This window comes from Callospermophilus lateralis, chromosome 4, assembly GCF_048772815.1.
Source record: "Callospermophilus lateralis isolate mCalLat2 chromosome 4, mCalLat2.hap1, whole genome shotgun sequence".
Classification (NCBI taxonomy): domain Eukaryota; kingdom Metazoa; phylum Chordata; class Mammalia; order Rodentia; family Sciuridae; genus Callospermophilus; species Callospermophilus lateralis.
The window spans coordinates 66,906,668-66,932,952 of NC_135308.1; the positions used below are offsets into that span (position 1 = coordinate 66,906,668).

The 26,285-nt window shown below is 46.4% G+C and overlaps 1 protein-coding gene across 5 annotated transcripts in view; it reads left to right on the forward strand.

The window, feature by feature from the left end:
* The window catches only part of Cacna1c (calcium voltage-gated channel subunit alpha1 C), a 707,547-nt gene that overhangs the window by 273,594 nt on the left and 407,668 nt on the right, over window positions 1-26,285 (forward strand). The window lies entirely within an intron of this gene.

A 26,285-nucleotide genomic window follows, 5' to 3' on the forward strand; every position in this document is an offset into this window, starting at 1 on the left:
TATGTATAATTACTATATATCAATTAAAAATTAACAAAAATATAAACAAATAATTTTTTCAAAAAGGGATTTTTCTGAGCCTTTGAGGTTACTCTGTGGTAACCAGGACTGGGTGTCAGGTTGCTCTGATTTGGATCTTAAATAGCCCATTTATTGAAGGCTTGGTCCCCAGCTCACAGCACTGGGAGGTGGTGGAACCTTTAGGTGGGGCTTGTGGGAGGAACCTGAGTCTCTGGGGTGTGCCCTTAAAGGCAGTGTTTGGACCCAGCCCCTTTCTCTCTGTTTGCTTTCTGGCCACTGGCTCTTCCTTGCATTACTGCCCCAATACTCTGCCTCACCACAGCTCAAAGCAATGGAGCCATGTGACTATGGCCTTCAACCTTTGAAACCATGAGTCAATCTTCCCTCTTTATAAGGTGATTATCTCTGGTATTTTATCACAGCAAGAGAAAACAGACTATCACATGGGTCCAGATCAAATCTGGTGCTCCTTTTACTATGTAAAGGATCCCTTTTCCAAACTGCCTGCTTTAATCGCTCTCCTCTCAATTTCATATAACTCATATTTTAAGAGACTTGAATATTTTCTCTCTTATTATTATAGATGCATGAGTACCAGCTCCTTAAAGTCACTGAACATTTCTAATTAGAAATATTTAAGCTTTCAGAAGAGAGGGAAGAAAGAGGACAAAAAGTCCTTTTGAAAAGTAATCCATTTGCGAGATGGAGTAATAAAGTAATGTTATGAATTCAGTATAAATTACCTTGTATACCTTTTCAAATTCCAGACATCAGTGGGGGAGGTAGAATTACACTAGTGAGTTAAACATGGTTACTAACCAGGCATTCTACTAAGTGGAAGTGGCTTACCTGGGATAGGCAGTAAATCCGAGAGCTCAGTATTTCCTTTACTTTTCCATCTGGAGGAAGAAAAACATACTTCAGGGGCCACAAAGATGACAGGAAAGGTAGACTAGAATCTGGCCCTGAACCAACAGCATCAAATTCACCTGGGATGAGCTGGGGGTGTAGCCCAGTGAAGAACACTTGACTAGGGTTCAGCCCCCTTACACACACACACACACTACCTGGGAGCCTATTAGTAGTGAAAATTCTATAGATCAGGGAACCCTCTACCACCAGACCCAACATCTGTGTTTTATCCAACAACCTCTGAGATCAGCTGGAAGCCACTTCTTCACTTGGATAGTAACTAGGTAGTTAAAATATCTGAGTGAAGAGCTCAAAGGTTCCCAACACACAGAAATGATAAATGTTTGAGGAGATAGAAGTACTAATTACCCTGCGATTTATGCATGTATTTAATTATCATACTGTACCCTATAAATATGTACATATATTATATGTCAATTAAAAATAAGAAATACATAAAAAATACACATCTAGAAGTGACATGCTTTGAAAAAAATCCTTAATAACTCTGACTATTTGGAAAAGAATACATGCCTTTTACAACGTTTTCAAAATAAAATATTGATTGCGTCTATTTTAAAAAGGGAATTAAGGGCTGGGGATGTGGCTCAAGTGGTGGCGCGCTCGCCTGGCATGCGTGCGGCCCGGGTTCGATCCTCAGCACCACGTACAAACAAAGATGTTGTGTCTGCCAAGTACTAAAAAAAATAAATGTTAAAAAATTCTCTCTCTCTCTCTCTCTCTCTCTCACTCTTTCTTAAAAAAAGGGGGGGGGAATTAAAATGTAAAATTAATGCCTTTGTCTTAAAACCAACCAACAACCAACCAACAACCAATCAATCAACCTATCCCTCATTAGTTAGTGGTCAAAGACCAGAAATAAGCCGCCTTTCATCTTTAAGGGAACAGAACTGCTCTGGAGTGTTGAAGTGGAGCACGGAGGGCTGACAGCATTGCCAGGGGTTGACAGGAGGCAGCGGCCGGGAAGACATGGCCGTGACCCCCCCGCGGGATTAAGCATTGTGTCAGACCCACGTGTGTAGCTCACTTTATATCATTTAGAGCAAGAGTTGTGATTTCTTTTTTTTTTCCACCTTATCATTAAAAAGTAGTCACTTATGCTTTAAAAATGTTTCTTTTCAGTAGACAAAGCATCAGGAAGAGCATCATAAGCTAAGTTGCTGTGTCCTAGGTGTTCTGCTGGTCACTCCCTGAGAACTCTCCTTCCCCTGCTGGCACATGCCAGATTGCACACTGGTGTCCAGGAGAAAGTTGCACCCCAGAAGCAGCGGTTCAGCAGCCCCCAGCCAGCCAAAGGAAAGCAGATAGACCTCCTGGCCCTTGATGGCATTGTTAGGTGTGGACTGTGCTGGGCACATTTTGGCCTGAGGAAGGTACTTGGCAGACGGAGCTGGTGAAGCAAAGAGGAGTGCAGGTCGCCCAGCCCTGAGGAGGCAAGGTCCCATCTCTGCTTGTGAGGCTGTGGACCACCTTGGGGTGCAGTTGTTAAGAGCAAGGGCGTGGGAGCCACGCAGCCTCAGCCCAGGTCATGTTTGACCCCTTGTTCTCCGTGTGATCTTGGATGGACGGTTGTCTCCTTCGGCCTCAGTGTTTTCAGTCCTCCGCTGCAGATCATTCCTATACCTTATAGGACTGTTTTGAGAAATAAGTACCTTAAAACAGCTGTTCTCAGCCCTTTCTGTCTCAGGGCTCCCTATACACTCGACAACTCTGGAAGGCCCCAGAGAGTTTTTAGGTATGTGGGGGATAGCTCTCCATGCATATTGCATTATTAATCAAGACTTAATTCGTTTAAACGTTTAAAAACGTTTAAACCCGTTACATGTTAACATTAGTAACATTTTTAAATGAAAAATGACTTTTATAAAATAAAAATAACATGTTGTGAAAGAAGAGCGACGTGGCTTCACATTTTTGTAAGTTGTCTTGAACGTCCGCTTGATAGAAAACAGTTGGAGTCTCGTATCTGCTGTCACTCAATATATTGCTGTGTTGTGTTTGATGCAGACTCTGCAAAACTCCATTGTGTAATCGGGAGGGCATCAGAGTGAAAAAGGCAAGTGATGTCTTTGAATCATCATGACAATAGTTTTGTCCTCCCAGACATGCTGGAAGGGTCTCACAGACCTTCTAGCATTCCTTGGAACACACTTTTGAGAACAACTGAGTTAAGAAACGTACAAGTGCTTATTGTAAAGCCTTGCCCATGGTCATCACTGAAGAAAAAAATCATTATAAGCACCAGCATTACATGGACCCAGGGCATCAGAAGAGGTTTCCTATAGCAATAGGGGGCCGGTTTCTAGAAGGGTCCCTGAACATCACACACAGGCAGCAACCTCCTGCTGCAGCCAAGGATGTGTGCATGTACTGAGGTGCAGATGGTGTTAAGTGGACATCACCAGGTGGCCTTTCCTCCTAGGAGGCAAAGCTCTCACCTTTCCATCATTGCAATTGTCTCTTCAGTGTCCCCATGGGGGAGGGACTCTATCTGCTCCCTCAGTGAGTCAGTGCCAGGTCCAGGGCTTGAGCCTGAGTTTCCTGTCCTAGAGCAGAGTCAGGAAAAAGAGGGCCTGGGGGGACTAGCAGGCTTTTGGGGCTAGCAGAGGCTTGCCAAGGGGCCCAGCAGAGTCCTTTCAGGACTCACGGTTGCCAGGGAGGATTGGATGCTGGAAATTGGACCTGTCAGCTCAACCCAGTAGAGGTTCAGAGTCACCCTGGAGATGTGGGCCAGAGTCCATGACTTTATCCTCCCATCAGGAGACTTGCAGACCATGTGATGATCAGCTGGCACTCCCAACCAGCCAGCCCTCCCTTGGCCTTTTTTGGAGTCCAGAAACCATAATGCAAGCAGTGGGCTGGAAGCTGTAGCAAGCTGCTGTGTTGGCATGTTCTTTGGAAACCCTTTTCACTGTGCCATCTATTAAACACCTGGTGTGTTTCAAGTCCCCAATCTGTTTCCTCCTTCATCTCCCACCAAGAGAAAAAATAGAGAGTGACCAATGAGAGCGAGAGTTCTGTTTCGCGGTAGTCAGGCTTGCTGGTAGGCAAGACTGTGTCTCTGGCACGGCAGCTGGTCTGTGCAGTCCTAGGTTGGGGAGGAAGGGCAGGGAGTGGGGACCAGTGGCTGTAGTCTTAGCAGACTAGCATCTGTGCATGGTGGAGTCAGAGTTAAGCCAGAGGCTGGCAATGGAGGAGGCCAGGAGGCTGCCAGGAGCAGTGATGCTTCATGGGGCTGGGGCTGGTGGTGGGGCTGTCTAAAATGTGGGATGAATGCTAATAGTCCTGAAAGTTAGCAGGAGCAAGAGAGGGTGAGAGCAAGCAAGTGTTAGATCCGGAAGGGGACTTCTCGCTCCTGCTTTTTAAATGTTCTCTAAGTGCCTACAGGTGGGAGTAGCTACTGGTCACTCAACAAATATTTATCAAGTGCCTACAGCATACCAGGCTTTGTAGACGCATCAGTGGTTACGTCAGTGAACAGAACAGACAAAAATCCCTGACCTCAAGGAGCTTGGACTTTCATAGGAGGAAGACAACAAAGGAAAGTAGAAGATAAGGGGGAAAATAAGTGAAAAATATGTAGTATAAGTTACAGAGTGGGGGGGCGGTTGTGGCTCAGTGGTAGAGCACTCACCTCGCACGTGTGCGGCCCTGGGTTTGATCTTCAGCACCATATAAAAACAAACAAATAAAATGAAGATATTGTGTCCAACTGCAACTAAAAAATAAATATATATTTTTAAAAAAATACAGAAAGAAAATAAATACAGGGAAGTGTGCTTCAGGGTGAGGTTATAATTTTAAATGAGAGAGGTCAGAGAAGGTCTTATTCAGATGGTATTTGAGTAAAGACCAGTAGGAGGTGAAGAAGTGATTTCTGTAGCTATCTGCGGGAAGTGCATTTAAGGGTAGAGGGAACAGCAGGTGCAAAGGTCCTGGGGGTAGAAACGCACTCAGTGTGTATGGAGAATAGGGAGGAGGCAGGTGTGACTGAAGCATAGGGTCTTTTGAGATGAGATCAATGAGCAAAGGAGGAAGAGCAGTTGGGGGGCCTTATAAGTCATTGTGATGGGTTTTCCTCATTGTGAAGTGGGAAGCTAACAGAGGATTGTGGGCAAAGGAGTGACATGATTTGATGATATATTTCAAAGACAGGAGTTGGGGGAAGCTTCTAGAGCTGGTGGAAATATGAAGATGGTCAGTAATCCGGGAGCAGCTACTAATAGCATGGGCCAGGTGGTAAAGGTGGAAGTGGGCAGAGGCTGCGAGAACCTTAGTCTTGTTGGAATAAGCTGAAATGATTGGCTGGCATGGTGTAAAGTATGTGTGAAAGAAAGAAGACTCAAGAGTGACTCTCAACTTCTTGGCTTGAGCAACTAGAAGGCTGGAGAGTAGCCATCATCTAAGATGGGCAGGAGCTCATGGGGGAAGGGGGCCTTCAGGAGTTGGGGTTAAGTTAGAGATGTCCCGTGGAGACTGCAGCAGGAGGAAGACCTGGGAAGTGCCAAGGACAGGGGGTCCAGCGGTCATGACTCTTGTGAAGCTGCTCTTATCTGTTTTCCCAGCCCTGAGATCAGGCACACAAGGAAAGATGAGCTCAGAGCCCACCTCGAACCCTGGCCCTAACCCCAGAGAGCAGCAGAGTATCCAAGGGGTACTGCTCCTTCCTCCTCCTGTTGGGACTTCAGAATCCTTCTGCCATAGTGGGTGTGGCATTCAAAGCCTTACTCCAAACAGGAACGACTCCCGGGTGCAGGGTGCGAATCCTGCTGGAATGGGAATGGAGACTCTGCTGGGGTTCCAGGGGAGCTGGACTCTGCCTGTCCCCAACTAGCTCTCTGGCTCTGTTCTCTTGGGCCTGTGTTCAGGTGATCACAGTTGTCAAGGGAGATGGACCTGGCAGATTGGTAGCCCTTGATGAGACCTGCAGAATGTCTGAACTGAGAAGGACCATAGAGGACACCCTGTCCAGCCATCTCTTCTTACAGACAGGGACCTGAAGTCCAGAGAGATGAGTAAGTTTTCTAAGTCAGAAGCTGCACCACCTCGGGCAGATCCCTTAACCCTTGCCAATGTGCCAGGCACACAGCACTTTCTCAAACGCGCTGGCTTGGAGATGGCCTTGTGCTCCTCGTCCTCCTGATTCTTCCTGACCCTCCTCCACACAGGCATTTTGCTGCCAGATTGGGGTTTAGGGAATGATTGGCAGTGCTGAGGTCACCTAGCCCTTTTGGCAATCTAGCTACCCCATTGCATGAGGCATGGATTCCTTTGGCAGCCAGTACTTCCTCAAGAAAGGTCTTGCTCGACAGGATGGCCCTCTTTGGCTTTGCACTCCCTTGGGGCAGTTAGCTCTGTACCAAGCTCATCTTCTCCATCTTCCAGAGTCCACCTCCAGAGCCTTTCCCTCTGGCCTGTCCAATCCCATATCGGGCCCCTTTGGCTCCTTGAAAATTTCTCTGCCCTTCCAATTATCTGAGCTGCCTTTTTTTTTGACTACTTTTTAAGCCTCTGGATTTCTCCTTAAATATCAGCTCCAAGATGCCTGCCTGATGAGCTGAGGTCATTCCTACCCTCAAGTGACCTGGTGAATTAAGCAACAATACCAGGGATTCCAGGACAGTGAGCTTAAAGATCAGCATCAGGCTTCAGGAGGGAACTGTGAATGGCCATGAATGTCTGGCTCTCTAAGTGAAGAGCTCCACCCTCTGCCCCCAACCAATAGTTCTGAGTCCTGCAGGGCTGGAGCCAGAGCACTGGGGCATTTGTTCCACTCCCATTTCAAGCAAAAAATCTTAGGCCTGGTCCTCATTCCCAGGCCAGGTGGGGAGATGCCCCCTCTGTCTGGCTTCGTATCCTCCTCTGCTTCCACCTCACTGGGCAGTGGGGGAAGCGAAATGTTAGCAGGGAGTCCTGGACCCTGTCTCGTTCTCCTCCCACACCTCTGTCCCTTCTTTCCAGGTAATCAGACCCCTTCCATTCTCTGGTTGCTGAATAGCGTCTCCCAGGAGAACATCTTGCCTGCAAATACAGAGGAACTTGCACAGTGGCTTTGCTGCTGTTGTCTTTTTTTTCTGTTGGAGATGCCACAGCATAAAACAAGGGAGCAGTGGAACGAGCCAGGAAGTGAGAAGGAAGTCACCCGGGGCTCAGGGTGCCCTGCCCTTCCCTCTCTGTGCCACTGAGTTCCCTCACTCTTCTCAGGCCTCCGTCTTCTACACAAAAGGAGGGCTGGGTGGGCTCAGGCATCCTGTAGTTTTCTGAAGGCTTCTCGTTCCCAGTGTCCTTTTAAGGGATGCTGCGTTATTTATCTCTGTATCTCGGCTTCTCTCGGCTGCACACTGCTTCCCTGTGGTAATGGCATCAAAACACCCACACTGTATCTCAACAATCTGATGAGATAAATGCCTCATCCCTGGGCTCTGTGGACACAGAGTAGCAATTCTCCTATTCGGCTATCAAAGCGCTCCCAAAACACAGGCCGCCAGGGGGAACACGCTGGCATGTGAGCCGACATGTGCATGTCATTAGGCTAAAGCACGTTGTCCCTGCCCCCAAACCTTAGTTTCCCCCCAGACTTCCCCATTTGTCCCCTTCCTCTGTCTCCAGAATAAGATCTCAGAGCTTGTTGGCTTTTGAGAATGTGCTGGGCGGGCTGATGCTGGGAGCATATGGCCTCGTTATCCTGCATACAGCACCAAGTTGGATGCACCAGTAACTGGCCAGGACTTGAAGTAATTAAGCTGAGCATATTGATTCAGGGGGGTGCAGGGGCCTTGGGCATGCTCCAACCTCTGACACCTGCTCTCGTGCTTCTTCTGCAGTGTCCCCCCACCGCCCCCATGCTCCAGGCACACCTGTTAGCCAGAACATGGGACTCTAAAGGTTGGCACAGCCAGGCATGACACAGTGTGTTTGTGCCCTAGCTCCCTTTATGAACCGAGAGCCTGGAAGGTGCATTGAATTTCAGGAGAAGCAGGAACCAGCATGGTCTTGTAGTAAAAATGAACCTGGCTCCGGGGTGCTGGGCGAGAGATCTTGGGCCTCAGTTTCCCTTTAAGCAGAAACCAGATAAAACAAGGTCCTTCTACTTCAAGGAGTGTTATCTGTTTCTAGTAACATAATGTAAAATTCTTAGGAAAGCTTAGAGAGGGTTTACATATCAAATTCAGAGGCCATGGGGCAAAGGGAAGGTCAGGGATTCCAGAGCTGGGCAGGCCTGGGCCTGGATCCTGGTCCTTCCCTTTAGGCTATGTGGCCTCAGAAATAGGCTTAACTGTTCTGAACTTCTCTACTTATCTTTAAACTGGGGAACAACAAAGCTACACGAACCAGTTAGTGATAATAATAACAAGAGCATCTATTATTTATTGGATACTTATTAGGTGCCAGGATCCTCATCCTGTTTCTTCTTAAAACCTCTGTAAAATGTAACAGAATCTGCAGTCATGCATGACTGGTACTGATCTCTTGATGGCTCCATATGAGCATGGGCTCCACTAGGAGTTGTCCACCATTGCATTCCTAAAGCCCAGCGCAGTTCTGGCCCCAATTAGTGCTCAAGAGATGCTCACAGGGGAAGGGAGCCTAAGGGCCTTACAAGCTCCGCTCATCCCTACAAGAAGCCCATTAGGTACAGACTGAGCATCCCTTATATGAAATTCTAAAGTATTTCAGAATTTGGTTTTTGGATTTGGGGATATTTACATATACACAATGAGATATGTCGGGAATGGAACCCAAGCCCTGATATGAAATTCATTTATGTTTCATATATGCTTATACACATAGCCTGAAGGTGATTTTTTTCGGGAGGTGGTACCAGGGATTGAACTCAGGAGCACTTGACCACTGAGCCACATATCTAGCCCTATTTTGTATTTTTTATTAGAGACAGGGTCTCACTGACTTGCTTAGTGCCTCAATAAATTGCTGAGGCTGGCTTTGAACTTGCGATCCTCCTGCCTCCGTCTCCTGAGCCGCCTGGGATTACAGGCTTGCACCACTGTGCCTTCCTCTGAAAGTGATTTTATGCAATATTTTTTGTGCACCCCATTTCATTTGCAACCCATTACATGAAGTCAGATGTGGAATTTTCCATTTTTGGTGTCTTACCAGTGCTCAAAATTTTTTGGATTTTGGATTTTCAGTTTGGGGATGCTAAACCTGTATATACAATTGTTATCCCCATTTAAAATATAAGTAAAATGAGGCCAAGAGAGATTAAGGGTCACTGAGGAATTGGATTTGCTGTACAGTGTGTGTTCGTTTCCTTGCAAGTTTGGGTGTGGTCAGACCGGGCACCTGTTAGATGCACCATACACCACCCACAAAGATAAGGGGTATCATTTGCCACTCATGACAGCTTATAAAATTGGTGTTGCAGTGTCCATTTACAGATGAAAAACTGAGGCTCAGAGAGCGAAGGGGCCTAGGGTAACACTCTGCTCCAGCCTGGAAGTGACCAGGTGGGGGAACTGAAATGGTAAGAAAGGAAAAACCCTTTGTCCTGAGATTCTCTCATCTCCCTGTCTGCCTGAGGAGGAGGAAGCTGGGCTGGAATGTCTTAACTGCTGAGGGCAGTAAGGAAGGAGCCACAGGAATTCCTTCCGTGGGGCACATCTGGGAGTGGGTATTCCCCCCTCTGAGATTCTTGGGAAATCCTGCCTTCTGGCTGGTGTCACTAGTCCTGTATCTCCGACTTCCTTTGGTCTCAGAGCACCCGCCAAACATCTGACACCATTCAGGATCAATTGCACATAAAATGAAGAGCCGGCATTTAAAAACAGGGTTTTTGTTTTGCTTGGTTCCCCCTCCCTGATGTTGTCCTCTAAGGAGCAGGTTTGCAGGTTCTTTGATTCTCTTCCAGAAACACAACCATATGGGGTCTCCACTTCTCACTTCTGGACCTGTGCCTTTTGCAAGGGACCAGTTGGTTTTCATTTGTCATTTAACCTTTGCTTGCTCTGAAATCTGGAATCAGGTGGTTTCTAAGAGAGGGGGACACTAAAGGGGGAAATAATGGTCTCTCTGAAGAGTTTAACCTTCAAGGGTCTGGCAGGAGTGGGCTAAGATCCACCAAGGTGAGACTTTGAGAAGCGGATGTGGGCCAGCAGGATCTGGTGAGATCCATGTTCAGCAGTTGGAACAAAGAGCACTTTGAACCAGGCAGAGCTCTGGCATGTTTGTGGATCGACTTATCTAGGGCCCAGGCCAGCTGCTTTTGTTCTAGAGGATTTCGTGGATTAACTCCCAGGCCTTGGAAAAACTTGTTTCTTTTTAAGAAAGGGAAGTTTTGAGGTGGGCTTCAAAAGAAATGCTGCTGGGCAGGCTTGGGGGCTGTGGGGATCATTGGAAGGAGTGGAGTCACCTAGTCACTGGTGGGGTGGCTGGGGGCTCCCAGGAGGGACGGTCAGACTCTTGGTGTCCATAGCCTGGTGAGGGCTCCCCTGAGGGCCTCTTCTTGTAAGTGGCTTGTGTAGTGTGGACAGAGGAGCATGGACACCTGAGCTCATGCAGGAGTGTTGTGGGCATGGAGGCCAGGCCGCCGCCAGGACTCCCCAGGGCTGGAGGTTGCTAGGCACTGGGGAGGTTTCCCAGGGAGACCGTGGCTAGAAACACCATCTGCCAAAGATGATTTAGTTCCGGAAGAGGCAAGGGAAAGAACGAGATGGTCCTTTCTGTCCTACTTACTTTTGGTGCTATTCACTGGGGGGCTGTGCATTCCTCTCCTGGAGGGGAAGTGGAGGCAAATTTGGTCCTGAGTGTCTTATAAAAGGGGAACGTCTCACCTCCTTGGGTTCACCTATTCTGGGGCCTGGGCATCTCGGGAGCTTGCCTGCTCTCTGCCCACTGCGCTGCCCTGGTGGCAGTTACCTGCAAGCCTGTGTGTTGGGGGTGGAGGGGCGTATGATTAAATCCTCACACTTTGCAACACTGTCAGTTACGAAATGCCTCCGCTTCTACCCAGGGAAGGGTGAACAATGAGCAAAATGACTTCAATATGCAAAAGACATTCCGTGGAGGCCAGGAGGGAATGCTAATCCTAGAGCCAGGAGGGAGTAACAAGGATTAGTGTTTGATTTATAGACTGGCTGAAAGGAACCAGCTAGGCCAGGCCTGCCTGCATTCGGCTGTCCGCATGTGTGTGCAAGGAGATGCTCTCAGTGAGGTTTGAAATCTGTCTCCTCTTGTGATGGAGGGGCAGTTACATACCTGAGCAAGCTTACAGGGGAGGAATTCTGAGCCCCTGGGTTTTGGATTCAAAAGCATACATGGCCCTCCTAACAGGGCCATGTGTTGTCATGTGGAGAATTTGAAAAATGAGAATGGCAGTTGTCTAGTTAGGACAGGTGTGGATACCACCCTTCCGGAAGCAAGGAATCAACTAAATATGGACGCTTTGTGTTTTCTGTGTAAACCTTTCTTGACTAAATAAGAAGAATGGGTATGAAGTGCTCAATTGGCTTTACAATAGGAAATAGAACTCTATACAGATGGTTCTGTTGAAGAGAATTTTTTAAAGGGCATATTTACAGAGGGATAAGGACTAGCAGAGGATTTCAATATCAAGGTGCCCAGAGCTAGAGGTAGAGGGGAATCCTTTCCACCCTGCAGACTGAAGGGGCAAGGGCAGGTAATAGTGTTATTGCGGTTCAGCAGGAGCTGGGGGTGGGGAGCAGGGACTGTGAGATAGAAACTCTGGTCATAGAAGGATGAAATCACTGCTGTGGCACCAAATTAGGGGGTATGTGAAAGAAAACACCCTGACTTTTCTTTCTTCTTCCTCTCCAGGGTGTCCTGTTGGTGCTTCTCATTGACCAGTCTGCCCTGCAGCCAGAGGGCAGGGGCCTGGCAGATGAAGTCCACAGGCATCTGCCTCGCAGAGCACAGACCAGGGGATGAAAGGGTGGGGAGAGGATCCTGGGCGGTCCTGAGGGAGCAAGAGCTGCTAGGTGTATTAGCTTAGTTCAGCCAACTCTAGAAAGCCTGTCCTGAGAAGGACCGTTTATAAAGAGGTTACCCACTTTCAAATTATTCTGCCCTGAGAACTAGGATGTCTACTTTGCAAAACACATTGAACAAACTTAAAATGAAACTTCTAAATGTCCCTTCTCTGAAATATCAGCTCTCTAAGGACAAGGACTGGATCTTTTATTACCCATTGTTTTGACTAACTTTAACCTCCCTCTTCACACATAACCTGTGTACAGGGCACGCAACTTTTAAAAACATAGCAGCTCAGTGAACCTCCATACCAACACTTTGAGGCTGCCATTGGCAACATGGGTGGCATCTTGCCAAGTAGCCCTGAGTTCTCTGGTGAGAGGAAATAAGTAGGCCTGATTGAGCAGGGACACAAGACTTCCATAGGGGTAACAAAGTCCTCCAGGGTGGAAGACCAAGTTGTGCTCCCCAGCAGGGGTCTGAGGTCAAGGAGGGCAGGAACACGGAGGCAGAAGTGGGAAGACTTCTTTTCTGGCCTAAGACTGGCCGTGAGTCTGTCAAGTAGCGCTCTTGGTCTTTAGTGTCTCTTCCATCCTGGGGGACATATTGCCACTATGCAGATGGCCTTCATGAGTAAAGTTTTAGTCCACCCCAGGGAAGAGCATGTGTGGGTGGATTCAATGACAACTTCCCACCCTGGCCAGGGTAAAGAGGCTGGGCCAGCCAGGGTCCGTGGTCCCTGGTGGTGGGTACGTGTGGAAGTGAGAACCGTACTGTGGCTCTCTCTCCAGGGTACTGTGGACCTGCTTGGGGTAGTCGCAGACACCATTCTTCCTGTCCTGAATCTCACTGAGCACCTCCATGGGTCCCTGGGGTGGGCAGGCTTTGTCATCCTCATCCCTCAGAGGCAGCTGGCTGCCCTATTCAGCCCGCTTGGAAGGGCCAGGGAGGGGCTAGATGTGGAATCTAGTTCATGCTTTCCAATTCCAAACTGAGTGAAATGCAGGTTTTCCTCCACTATTTCTCTTTCCCAGTTTTATCCTAAATAGAAAAGTGTATTCTGTAGATTTAAGACTGAGGTGCAGTCTTGGAGCAGGTATTTCACTCTTTTTTTTTTTTTTTTGGTACCAAGGATTGAACCCAGGGACACTTAACTACTGAACAACATCTCCAGCCCTTTTTATTCTTTATTCTGAAATTGAATCTCGCTAAGTTGCTAAGGGCCTTGCTAAATTGGTAAGTCTGGCTTTGAACTCATGATCCTCCTTCCTCAGCCTCCGAAGCTGCTGGGATTACAGGCTTGTGCCACAGCACCCAGCAGGTATTTTCAGTTTTGTAACAAAGCAGAGAGTGTAGATTGCCTTGATTACAGATTTCCAAATCTATAAAATGGGAGGCAGTTAGTGAAAAGTATCTACAGCAGGGAATTGATGAGAGGATTAAATGATGTGAAGAGTGTCAACTGCAGAGAACAGTACTTAATGCATAAATATGCCATCTAAACACTTGCTTTTTTGGGGGTGGGGTGGGAGGTTGAACCCAGGGTCCACTGAGCCACATCTGCAACCCTTTTTTATTTAGAGGCAGGGTTTTGCTGAATTGCTTAAGGGCTCTCTGAGTTTCTGAGGCTAGCTTTGAACTTGTGATCCTCCTGCCTCAGCCTCCCCAGCTGCTGGGATTACAGGCATGCACCACCGTACCTGACAACACTTGCTCTATTTAATACAAGACTCCTCTGCGAAAAGCATCCTCACAGGACTCTGAAGAAATGCTGAGGCCACCAAGGGGGCAAACATCCCCCAAGTATATCTTTTCTCAAGTCATCTTCTTGCTCACAAACCTTCAATGAGTTGTGTTTGCACATGTGGTCCGAATCCTCTCTACCAGCAGGCTTCCAACCTTACCCACTCCTTCCTATAAGTCCTCTGTTTGACCTGGGAAACCTGATCACAGGCCCCAGATTCCTATTTGCTTATACCTCTGCCTTACCCTGCTTGCAACTCTCTCTGTTACTTCCACAGACTTCAGATTCCAGCTTGAATTCCAGGTCTCCGCTGAAGTCTTGTCCATTCCTCTGGCTACCCTGTCCTGCATCCCTTCCTGCAGCCCCTGAGCTAGCATCTGAATTGCCTTTGCCTATCTCATCAGTTATCTCTAAATAAGTCTATCGCTTCCTGTTCTCACAGTGCCTTGAGCAGGAATCCAGATAGTAGATATTATTAAACTGAAAACCTATGCATTCACCTCTACATTTTAACAGTTTCTCAAGAAAACAAGAAAGGAGCTACTTCCTGGAAGTTATTGCTAGGGCGGGGCAATATGGGGATTTGCAAGGGTGGCTTTCTAGGGGACATCTGCTCTAAGGCAGGGATCTTGCTTTTTTGTTGCTCTGGGACATCATCATCATAATGTAGACATGCCTCTGCAGTTTAGATGCCTGTGTGATGAGAGCAGAAGTCTCTGCAGCACTGCCTCTGTGTTCTTCTGAAACAGGGACGTGTTATACTCCTAGTGCTGTGAATCTGTTTTATTAAATATGTGTTCATAGGCCCTGGACCCAAAGGACACAGTCCACAGCTGAAAGAAATCCACTTACAGGCAAATAAGACTGATGTTGGCCCTTCCTGAGAAATGGCTTATGTTGTGTCTTCCACTCTAATTTTGTCTCTATTGGAAACAAAAGTCTTGGTGATATCTTTGTTCATGTCTCAAAGCTCAGCTGTGAACCATGTTTGTCCAGATGCCTTTCTCGATCACCTCCAGTCTAAATGTGAGCAGTTCAAAGTGGGGAGTCAGGGCCCAGGCACACGTCATTGGGGGAGGAGGTGGAGCTGGTGGGGAGGATATGGGGCCCTGAGAGCTGACTTTGTGAATCCTGGAAACTTGGTTGTGACTTAGCACAGCCCGCAACAGGGAGACATGATGTTTATTTTAGAGGTGGGAGAGGGCCTTGACCTTTGGGGAATAAAATCAGAGTGAACTGAGAAGAAGAATCTAGACTTCTCACTAACAGACTTGGGGATGTTCAGGGAACTCTGGAAGACTTCCTTTGGTCTAAGAGAAGACCCTTTTAAATCTGAAAGGGCCCCATACTAGGTGCTCCTGCAGAGAGAGGGGAGGGCATCTCCCCTTTGCAGCCCCTGGACTTGATTAGGGGTGGAGATTGGGAGTGGGTCTAGAAGGTGCTCAGTTTCTCTCAATAGCAATGCCTGGAGAGCACTTGTGTGCAGGTTCTTTCCTTGACCCTGGTGGGCCCTTGATGTATAGCTGTTGATTTTACATGCCAGCAGGTAGGGCTTGTTCATCAGAGTTCTACATAGCATGCAGCAGGAATTATCTTGGTCTTAGTGTTGAAAGGTTGTTTCAAGAAGTGACATTTTGATCACATTCAGGCACATGGTGATGATGGTGGTGGTAATCTAAGATCATGTGCAGCTGCCAACCTGGCTTCCTGCTTCAAGCCTACAGGTCATCATGCTATAGCCCCATAGCCACCTCAAAAAGCCCTCCAGAAGATATGGAAACTCCTGAGAAGTGGTAGTAAGGAAAGCCCCTGTGTGCTTTGTTCAGAGGTATCTATTGATACACCTGAGCTGTGAGTGTTTCCCTGGGTAATAGACAGAAGCTTGATCTGGAAAAGGGATCGTGTCCCTTTGCCCCACAGAAGAGGTCCTGGGATATTCCCCACAACCAGGGTGCCTCCCAAGGAGTCACTGGGTTGCAGTGAAAGGATTTGGCAGTTTGTAACTGCTTGGTTCAGACTTGGGAACAATAACAATAACAATAATGATTGACAGAGTGACCCTTAGCACAACATGCCTTCCTTGCGTGCTTTCTGATTTGAACAAGAACTTCATAAGGCAGACATTTGTATATGCATCTTCAAATGAGGAAACTGAGGTCAATAGAACTCAAGTATCTTGTCCAAGGCCACCTAACTAGGAGTAAGTAGAGCTGGCATTTCAATCCAGACCTAATTCCAGAGTTATGCTCTTTTTCTAGAATGTGGAACAAGGTGCTTTACAGAGCAAGAGGCAATGGTGTTTGCTTTGAAGGAGTACCGGTGGGCCTGGCTTGTACAGCTCTTGGCATGGATGGGATGCCCACCCTCACAGCTCTAATCCTCAAGTTTCAGGACTGGGACAAATGTCCCTGTCAGTGGATAGGGTCCCCAGGCAGCCAGGCAGGCTGGCAGTACTCCTGGCCCGGCACACACTACACATCCCTTCCGCGCACTGCCTCTTGACGGAGTGACAGCTGTGATTCAAAGCCTGTACTCGTGGCAGCAGACATGCGGGTAGAACAGGGGGAAAGGACTGTAATTACCTCTTAACACGTTTCCACATTTCTCTGCTGTCAGGATGGTTTTGTTTTCTGATTTATTTTGATCTGCTTGAAAATTAGTTGCTGCAGTGCATTGGGTATGTAATCTTTGTCCTGCTAGCCAGCAGTCATCGGCAGCAACGTCAGCTGAACGAACGTGATTTTTCTCTCCTTTTCCCAATTTGTGACAAGTTCTCTGTGTGCTGAGAGATGGCTGTGTCTGTCTGCCTATCTGCCCTTCTCCTCCCTGTGATCTAAGAGGGGACAGTCTTTGGGGATCCTTGAGGTGCATGCTGTGAGTATCTGTGAGCCTACCACCTGGACTACAGTGCTCTTGGCTCTTCTGACCTAGCTCTGTCCCCATCCTCCCAGGCCAGCCCTCTCCACCTCCTGCTCCCCTCTCCACATAGGCATACAGCCTTCCCTCCCAAGCCCTCCCGTCCCACATGCAGCTCCCATCCATCCGATTCCCACCCTGGACCTGCCACCTGTGTCTGTACCCATTTGTGGAGCCTGTACCTTGGAGCACAGTTGAGCCTGACCCCTATCGGCCCACAGCACCACCACATCTCTGCCCTGCTCTGTGGGAAGGTGGCTGGTCTTGGTCAAACTGCACTGGGCCTTTTCTTTCATGGCTGAGCCCCCATGTTGCCATGGAGGCTGGGGTTGGGGAAAAGGGAGCCAGCACTGTAAGATGGTGAGGGGCCTGGTGCTTCCAGGGATGGATGTTGATCTATAGGTCCACTCCTGTAGAGGTCCGAGAGGAGTCATCCACAACAAATCCTCAAGAAACAAGAACTTTAGAGCCAGAGAGAACTCAAAAATCACCAAGTCCAATGACTTCATTACTCAGGGAGAAAACTGAGGCCTGTGCTTAGGACACATAGCTGGTTAGCAGGAAGTCTGGGATAGAACCAGGAGCTTAACTGCATCCTGTCCAGAAGTGGGCTGAGCCAGTTTCCTGATTGGAGAAGACTGTGTATGTGGTGGGATCTGAGGGCTTTTCTGTTTCTTCCTAGGATTCCTACCTTTAGCATTACCTTGGAGAAGGTCAAGGATTAACAAACACTTTGTAACCAAAGAACCCTGTCTTCTAATAAAGCCTTACACAGAATGGTAATGCTTTTATTCAAGTGCAAGAAGAGGAATGGATGATCCAGGGCAAATGGTTGAGCTTCTCCTGATTCCCCAAGAGAGCCCCTTAGGCATCTGTCTACAACATTCTGAGCTCCTTGGAATATGGTGAGAAAACCTTAGGGCACAGGGTCTAGAGAATAACCAGGGAGGGTGAATTGAAGGAGACATTCGTGGCTTCCATACCATCATATGGTGTCAACTCTCTAGCAGAGTGATTGAAGAGACCAGGACTATAGAAGATGGGGGTCCCAACAGGTTAGTTTTTGATAGAGGAAATATTTGCAGAGGGAAGAAGAAATTTACAGCATAGGAAGGGTCAAGTTCTGCTGCAGTGGGTTGAGAGTGGGTGGGTTCCAGGGCATCCTGGAAGCCCAGTGCCTGCATAAGGGACCTGACAGGTTCTCACCATAAATCCTGCTATTCAATGAAATTACCTGGAGTATGCAAACATTGACATGGCCTAACTTTTCAGCACATCCCAAGTTACTGAAAAAATTATAGCAGTGAGCTTTCCTCTCAGGGACTCTGCCCTCAACTAATATTGATAGCTAACATTTGCATAGCACTTCACACTAACTATAACATTCTCATATGTTAGCTGATTTTCTCAGTATCACCTGAGGTGGCTTTTGTTCTTCTTATCCCCATTTTACTGGTGTGGAAACACAGGATCCTGGCCCCAGTGAGTCATTGCTCACAAGCATCATCTTTCACAGATACTCTTGGTAGTTATATCTATCATCTCATGTCCTGGAAACATTTAGCTTAATTTATTTTTCTTCCTAATAGACAGGCCAGTAGACAGACACACAGACACATATGCAGGTGTACCACACACACACACTGCTCTGAGGATTGAAGGAATTCTCTACTCCTTGCAGTTTCTCTCTCTCTCTCTCTCTCTCTCTCTCTTTTTTTCCTTTGTAACACAAAACTCTCTTTAGAAGTTCCAGCTCTGCTCAGAAATTCCAGGAGGCTCATGCAGCAACAGTGGTATCCACTAACCCTGCTATGGGTTCCAAGAAGGTCTTCAAGAGGAGGCCTCCCAACACTGTCCCTCTTAGGGGACCATGTGGTGTAGCTTGAGTCCGTTAACTCCAGATCTTGACTAGGCAACATTTCAAGAAGCTGAGGGAGCCCTCTTTCTCTTGCCTCCTCTACCTAACGAGGGGGTAGTTCCTATCCTTTCCATCTTTCTCCCACTCTACTTCTTAACACAGATGGATTTGTTTTTTCCTGGTGTTTCTTTATTGCATTATTCATTACTGGGCTTGTACAGAGAGAGCAGAGTGGAGGGTCCTGCAGATATTACATTAGGTGCAGAAATGACCTCTCCTCTGACCACACCAATCAGAGTGACATAACATCACCGCTAAAAGTGTGGACGGGGGCCAACCCAGGATCCAGAGCACGGATGCCTGAGAGGCTTCGAGAACTGCTCTTACCAAGGGGATGAATTTCAGGAATCGTATTCTGACTTCTGGTGTCATCACCCAGGGAACAGAAGTGTATCTAATTTAAAATTCTATAGGAACAGACCAATCGATGGTATCACCAAATAGCCAGATGTTTTCTCTTGGCTTTTAGATCTATCATTTATTTTAAAAGATATTTTTATTGACTGAGAGATAATTTTCATACATACAGTAAAATGTGCCCATTTTTAGGCCTATGGTTCTATGAAATTTTAAAAACAATTTTAATGAGATATAATTGACATAGAACAAGCTGCACATATTTCAGATATGTACTTTGCAAACTTTCAAATTATCTACATGGCTTTGAAACCATTGCCACTCAATTTCCTCTGGCCCTATTGTAACCCTCTAGTAATCCACTAATCCCTCCCTCAGCTCCCTACCCTCTTCTGTCACCATAAAATAGTGTGTTTTCTATAATTTTATATACATATCACATCTATCACACAGCAGATACTCCCTTTTGACTGATTCATTCAGCATAATTATTTTGAGGCCCATACATGTGGTTGGATGTATTGCTAGTTCATTTCTGTTTATTGCTGAGTAGTGTTTTACTGTGTGGATGCATTACAGTTCATTAATCCATTCAATTATTGAGAGACAGTAGGGTTGTTTCTGGTTTTAGGTTGTTTAAAGAAAGATGCTATGAACATTTGTGTATAAACCTATGTAGGGGCATCTTTTCTTTTTGTATTTACCCAGGAGTGCAACGGTTACATCATGATGTTGTATAATTAACTTTTATGTGTGTGTGTGTGTGTGTGTGTGTGTGTGTGTGTGTGTGTGTGTGTTTGGTGCTTGCAATCAAACCCAGGGTCTTGCTCATGCTAGGAAAGCACTCTACCTCTGAGCTATTTTCCCAGTCAATGATTTAACTTTTTAAGAAGTTTCAACTGTTTTCCAAACTGGTTGTGCCATTTTAAGCTCCTATGAGCTCAGAAATTCAAGGAACTCACATAGGTAAACTCCCATGAAAGCTGATTCCTCTCTATCCTCAGTAACATCTGATATGATCATAATCATTTCATCCATTATAATATGTAGGCAGTGGTATCTTGTGTTTTCAATTTGCATTTTCTTAATGACTAACATTATCACACAGCTTCTGTGAGCTCATCTGCCATTCATGTATCTTTGTGTGTTCATTAACTGTTATACTTGGATTACTTTATTACTATTACATTCTAAGAGTACTCTGGCTGGCTATGTTTTGCTTTTGGGGGGTTCAGAGAGCTACATTGTAGTATTTTATCTTAGTCTGCAAACTGTCTTTTCTCTTTTTTCTGTGTTGGAAATCATTGTTGGTATGTGTGTGGGTCATCTCTGGATCATTAATTCTGTTCCATTGATCCATTTGTCTGTCTTTATACCAATACCATACAGTTTTGATTATTACAGTTTTATGATAAATCCTGAACTAAAGTAGTATAGTTGCCCCTTCAACCTTGTTCTTTTTCAAGTTTGTTTCATTCTTTTGTATTTCCCATATAAATTTTAGAATCAGTTTGCCTATTTCTACAAAGAAACATTTTTGCTTTGTGTATTTAGAAGTACTGTTAATTGGTGCGTAAACATTTAGGATTAAGTTCCTCAAAGAATTGACACCTGTATATCTTAGCTTTCTGTCACCTGAGGCAGTTAACTTACAAAGATAAAAGATTTCTTTAGCTCACAGAGTTTGGAGGGTCAAAGGCCAAGATTGGGTGGGGGTGGGGTGGGATTCCATTGGGTTGGCCTCTGGTGAGGACAGTGAATGACAGTGCATCATGGCAGGAATACCTGTAAGAGGGAGCAGTCCCATCTCAAGCAGAAACAGAGAGAAAGAATTCTAATGGGGCCAGTCTTTCTCCTTTAACAGCAGCCCTCTCATGAAAATAACCAAAGGGGTTAAGAAATGGCTCACCCCAGTGACCTGAGGACCTCCCATTAGGCCCCACCTCCTGAAGCTCCCACTGCTTCCCATAAGCACCATCCAGCTATTGGACCAAGCCTCAATTGCAGGGCCCCTTGGGGACACTTGGCCCACACCCAAAAGGTGGCCCCCCCTTTGATGTCATGAAGACTTTCTTGATGCCTGGCAATGTTCTTTCTCTGAAATCTTCTTTGCCTGATACCATCATGGCCACGGCAGTTTTGTTTTGATTCATGTTAGTATTGTGTATCTTTTCCCTTCCTTTTACTTTTGACCTATTTGTGTCTTTATATTTAAAGTGTACTTCTGTTAAGCAGCATATAGTCTTGATCTGTTTTTGTATCTGAAAATCTCTGGCTTCTAATTAGGCTGTTCAAACCCCTTGCATTGAGTGCGATTATTAATACGTGGCTGGGTTCAGGTTTAGAATCTGCTCCTGTTTTCTGTTAGTCCTGGTTGTTCGTTGTTCCCCTTTCCCTCTTTTTCTGCCTCCTTTTGAATTAGTGAGGTGTTTTTGTTTTTGGGTTTTTTTCATTCTTCTCTCCCTTGTTGACTTATTAGCTAAAATTCTTTGTTCTGTTATTTTAACAGTTGCTTTCAGGTTCGTAGTATGCATCCTTAATCATCTCAATTGACTTTCAATTGTTATTATACCACTTCATATATAGTATAGGAACTTTAAAATAGCATAATTCAATTCCTCCCTTCCTGGCTTTTCTGCTATTGTTGCCATACATCCTACTTACACAATTGTTATAGACCTCACAGTGCATTGCTATTATTTTTGTTTCTGTAGTCAATTATTTTTAGTGGGAAATGGCATATACACCCCTGTGGTTACCATTTCTGATATTCTTTGTTCTTCCATGAGATCCACGCTTTTACCTTGCATTATTTTCCTTCTGCTTTAAGGGCTTCCTTTAACATTTATTTTAGAATAGGTCTGATTTTCATGAAAACATTTAGGTTTTGTAAGTCTGAAGGGGATTGTGCATTTTTGAAAGATGTTTTTAGTTAGCCTAAGATTCAAAGGTGACAGTTTTTTCTTTCAGCAACTTAACTGGTTGTTCTACTGTCTTTGGGCTTATGTAGCTTCCAACAAGAATACACAAAGGTATCTTTTTGCTCTGGCTACTTTTAAGATCTTCTCTTTATCATTGTTTTTTGGCAATATGATTATGATTTACCTTGGTGTAATTTTTTTCCCCATGGTTCTTGTGCTTGGCCTTTATTGAACTTCTTGAACCTGTGGGGTTTATTTCTAAAATTAAATGTGATTAATTTCTGACTGTTATTTATGCTACTTTCCCCTGTCCTTTCCATTCCTGTGGGAAGTCCAGATGCACAAGCATGAGGCTGCTTAAGGCTGGCCAACAGCTTGCTGATGCTCTAGTATCTTATTTACCCCCCCACCCCTGCCACTTCATCCTGCATTTTGGATAGGTTCTATTACTGTGTCTTAAGGTTTACTAATATTTTAACATTTTTCCATTCATAATTTTCCTTCCTTCCTTCCAATTTCATAATGATTATTATTTTAAAACTAATCCAGAGCTCCCTCCCCAAAGCCAGACTGTTGGTTGGAGGTCCTGGAGGAAATTGGGATACTTCCACTTTCTCTTTCCTTCCTATCCTTCTTTCCTATCCCCAAAGCTAGGACAGTTCTGTGAGCCAAAAGGCATCACACAGCCCCTGAACACATTCCTGGCAGAGAACATATACATGGATTTGCTTTCCTGCTCTGAAGTCTGGGGAGTCTCTCTGAGAAATAAGGTGGTTTCAGCAGCCCCTGGGAATGTGAGCTCCCTAGGTGCCCCTATAATCCTGCAAATCCCTGCCTGTGACAGTGACTTCAGGAGCTCACGCTGACCTCTTCTTCCCTGCTGTGTCAGAGGTGGGAGTGCAGGAGTCTGGGAGGAGGAGGAACAGGAGTATCTCATAGTCACTCACAAGTGTGCTCATAGTCAGAGCCAACTGTGCCCTAAACGTGCTGTCACCTGCCTTGTGCCCAAGAGAGGAGGGAAACTGGCAATCTGGTCATGGCAGTTCTTAGCTTTTTTCAGCCTTGGTCTGCTTCTTCAAGGCTCTATGCTAAAGGACTTGAGTACACGTTAGTTAGGCATGTTTTCAGCTTCAGGTAACAGGATAGGTAAGAGGTCTGGAAGTAGCTTTAGGATTGGTCCAGCAACTCTAGATGCCACTGAGAACAAATGCTCCTTCTCCTTTTCCTCTTCCTTATCCCAACCTATTGACTTTTCATACTTTCTCATGGTTGCTAGAAGGAGGATGCAACTCTGGGTATCCCCCCCTCACATAAGGAAGAAAGAATGAGGAGGGAGTGGTGTCAATGGTACTCTGTCCCTTTTCACAGAAAACTGAGGCTTTCCCAGGAACTCCCCAGGATGATACTTCTTGAACTACAAAGTGCTGAATTATCCCCTGGGAGAATAATTGTTAAAATACAGGTTTGAATACAATAGATATTGGGTGGAGCTTGAAGTTGTACATTTTGACCAAGTTCCCAGGGCATGGCAGTGCCCCAAACTGAATTCTGAGGCACACAGAACAAAGCATAAAGATGTCGGGTGCAGTGGTATACATTTCTCAGTGACTCAAGAGGCTGAGGCAAGAGAATTGCAAGTTCAAGGCCAATCTTAGCAACTTAGTGAGACCCTGTCTCAAAAATAAACAATTTAAAAAAGTTCTGAGGATATAACTAAGTGGTAGAGCATCCCTGGGTGAGATCCCCAGTATCACTACCAACATCAACTAAACAAGGGAAGGCTACTTCTTCTTCATTTGCAGCCAGAATTTAGTCACAACTAGCTGTAAAGTATCTTCCCCCCCCCCACCAACCTTTATAGTGGAAGGAACAAAAGAGAAGAGAATAGGAGGAGGGAGTTCAGGGAGCAAACCCACATCAGTCAGGGTTCTTTCTGCTGAAAATGCAGATGACAAAAGTATCTGAAGTCCCAAGGTTGGGTTGGGATGAGTTAGATCTTTTACCTCTGCAAGGGAAGACCATGGACTCCTTAGACTATATCTAAATCCCGTACAGAAGGTCATGAGCCAGTCTATCCTGTGTGTTCACTGGAGCTAGGATTCCATGTAGGGAATTTATTAATTTATTGCCTCTACACCAAGCATAGTGTCTGCACACAGCAGGTACCTGGTAAATGTATGTTAAATAGAGGTGTTACCAGCACAAGGCCTGAAGATAGTGCTCTGGGAGTCTTGTTAAAATGAGCAGTCCTGAATCAGGAGATCCAGGATGGGGAGGCAAGATGGAGACCCAGTATGCTGCATTTGGAGCAAGGCTCCCAGCCAAGGCCACTGCCACTGATCCTGGACCCCAGAAAAGGGCTTAGGACAAAGTCCTGACTTTGAGAAAGCCACTTATTCATTCACACGAGCAAGAGGCCATTTGTAAGGATGCTCGGAGACCTGTGGGGCAGTGGTAAGGGAGTAAGACTGGGCTTGCTTCCAAAGAAGAGGGGCCCGGAGGCCTGGGGATCTCACCCCTGCCTGCTGGAAACAAAATCAAGCAGTATAGCTGGTCAAGGAGAAAGACCAGCCAAGCGCATCTTTCCTCAGCTCTCAAGGTGCTTGGCTCCAGCCACAGACAGGAACAGGCCCTCCTGGGCCCCAGTTCTGCAGGAAGTACTGAGGGCTGCTGGGCTGCGTGAGGGACCCAGAGGGACCCGATGCATTTCAGATGTTTGAGCTCCGGCAGGGGAGAGTGGAGGCAAGCTGGGGATGGGAGCAAAAATGCATTTTTTTTTTTTTCTGTGAACATTTGTGCCCGCGGGAAAAAGCTGAATTCTCTAGAGCAGAACTCTGGATTTTTTTTTTTTTTTTTTTTTTAAGTAGCGGGAACTGAGTTACTGGAATTTCTTCTGAATTAGAAGCCAAACAAAAAGTTTCTTGCGGTTTCAATTACACAAGAGGCTGCTGCCAAGATGGAATGAATGAGAAGAGCTGCTGAAAGGCAGAGACAGTGAGGGGGCTGGGGGAGGAGCGCCGAGCAGAACAGGACCCCAGGGCAAGGAATGGTTGTCCAGGTTGGGCACACTGCCTTCTTGTATGCTGTCAACTTTTAAGGGAAAGAACTGACTGCACCCGTCTTCCTCCCAGGATCAAAAAGAAAAAAAAAAAAAATAAGTAAAAAAGATCTAACGACACAAGGTGCACACTGTCAGACATGCACACATGCAAACGATTATCATTGCTTTGTAATTTACCATAATTCAGGGCCCTGCACACTATGGGGTGCTGCTTTATTTGCTTGCCTGACTGACTGGAGGTGGGGACAGAAGGCTTTGCCCCTGAGCGACAGGCAGCCCTCACTCAGTTCAGGCTTGCTCAAGTGTGAGTCTGCAGCCAGTGCCTGCTGCTCCAAGGGGTGGTGGGGATAATTAACTTCTACTGGTAATCCCCCAACTTTGTTTTTCTGGTGCCCTGAGCCTCCTCTTGGGTACCTTCTTGGTAGCCACAGATGGCTGGGTGGAGTCCGGCCGCCTCTGCTTCTCCAGCCTGCCCTCTGGTGGGAGCCCTCGTGGAGTGCCTGGGTGCCTGGGGAAGGGCAGGTCAGTATGAGACTGCATTGGCCTCCCTCGGGGCCTGGCTTCTCTCTGGCTCCCTGGGGGAAGTGACCAGCCACTCAGTCCTGGCTGAAGCTTATCTCTCAGACCTGTTCCCTCTCTTTCCATTCCACCCTGTCTCCTGGTCCTATTTTTAAAGGACTGTGGTCTCCTGTGACCGCTAGAGTTATTAGAACCAATGGTCACCAAGAGCTCAATATTTATCAGCTGCATCTGGTCATTTCTGTTTTTTACTTGACTTTTTTTTTTTTTTTTTTTTTTTTGTGTAGCAAAGAGCTTTGAAACTAGACTAGTCTGTTTGACTTTCCATTTAGAGTTGATGTCAAAGCTCAGTGAGGCCTGAGAAACAGGTCTGGTTGTTTGCATGAAAAGGGAACAGGAAACAAGACTCTTGATTTTCCCAGGTTCTGGTTTATTCTTTAATAAAGGAACTGGATGGACTGTCTTGCACACTAGTATTTCTAGAACTGAATTCTTTGAGGTGGAATGAGCAGAGGAAAATATGCCTGAGGCAGGACTCCAGATAGGAAGGGCTCATGTCTGCAGGTTCTGCATGCAGAGGCCAGCAGGAGGCACCCTGGGGAGGATATCCCAGGTAATATGGGGCTGATGACCCAGTAGTCAGCTGGTTTGCAGGAGCTCTGGCCCCGTGAGGTCCATTTCCCAGCTCCTCTTATGTGGATTATATGCCAGGCATAGGACGGAAGTAACAGAAACGAGGATGATACGGTCTCTGCCCTGGAGAGACTGGGGGTGGGGGACAGTCAAGAAATAGCTAACCATGTCACCTGGGTCTTAGAGCTCCCATGAGCAGCTCTCCTCTAGAGAGGGAAATGTGATCAGGGCACTCTTCTTACTACGTGGTTATGTTTTTTGCTTACTGAATGATACTCATAACAGCATAAAGGATTTCTGCACTGTCCCAAAAGA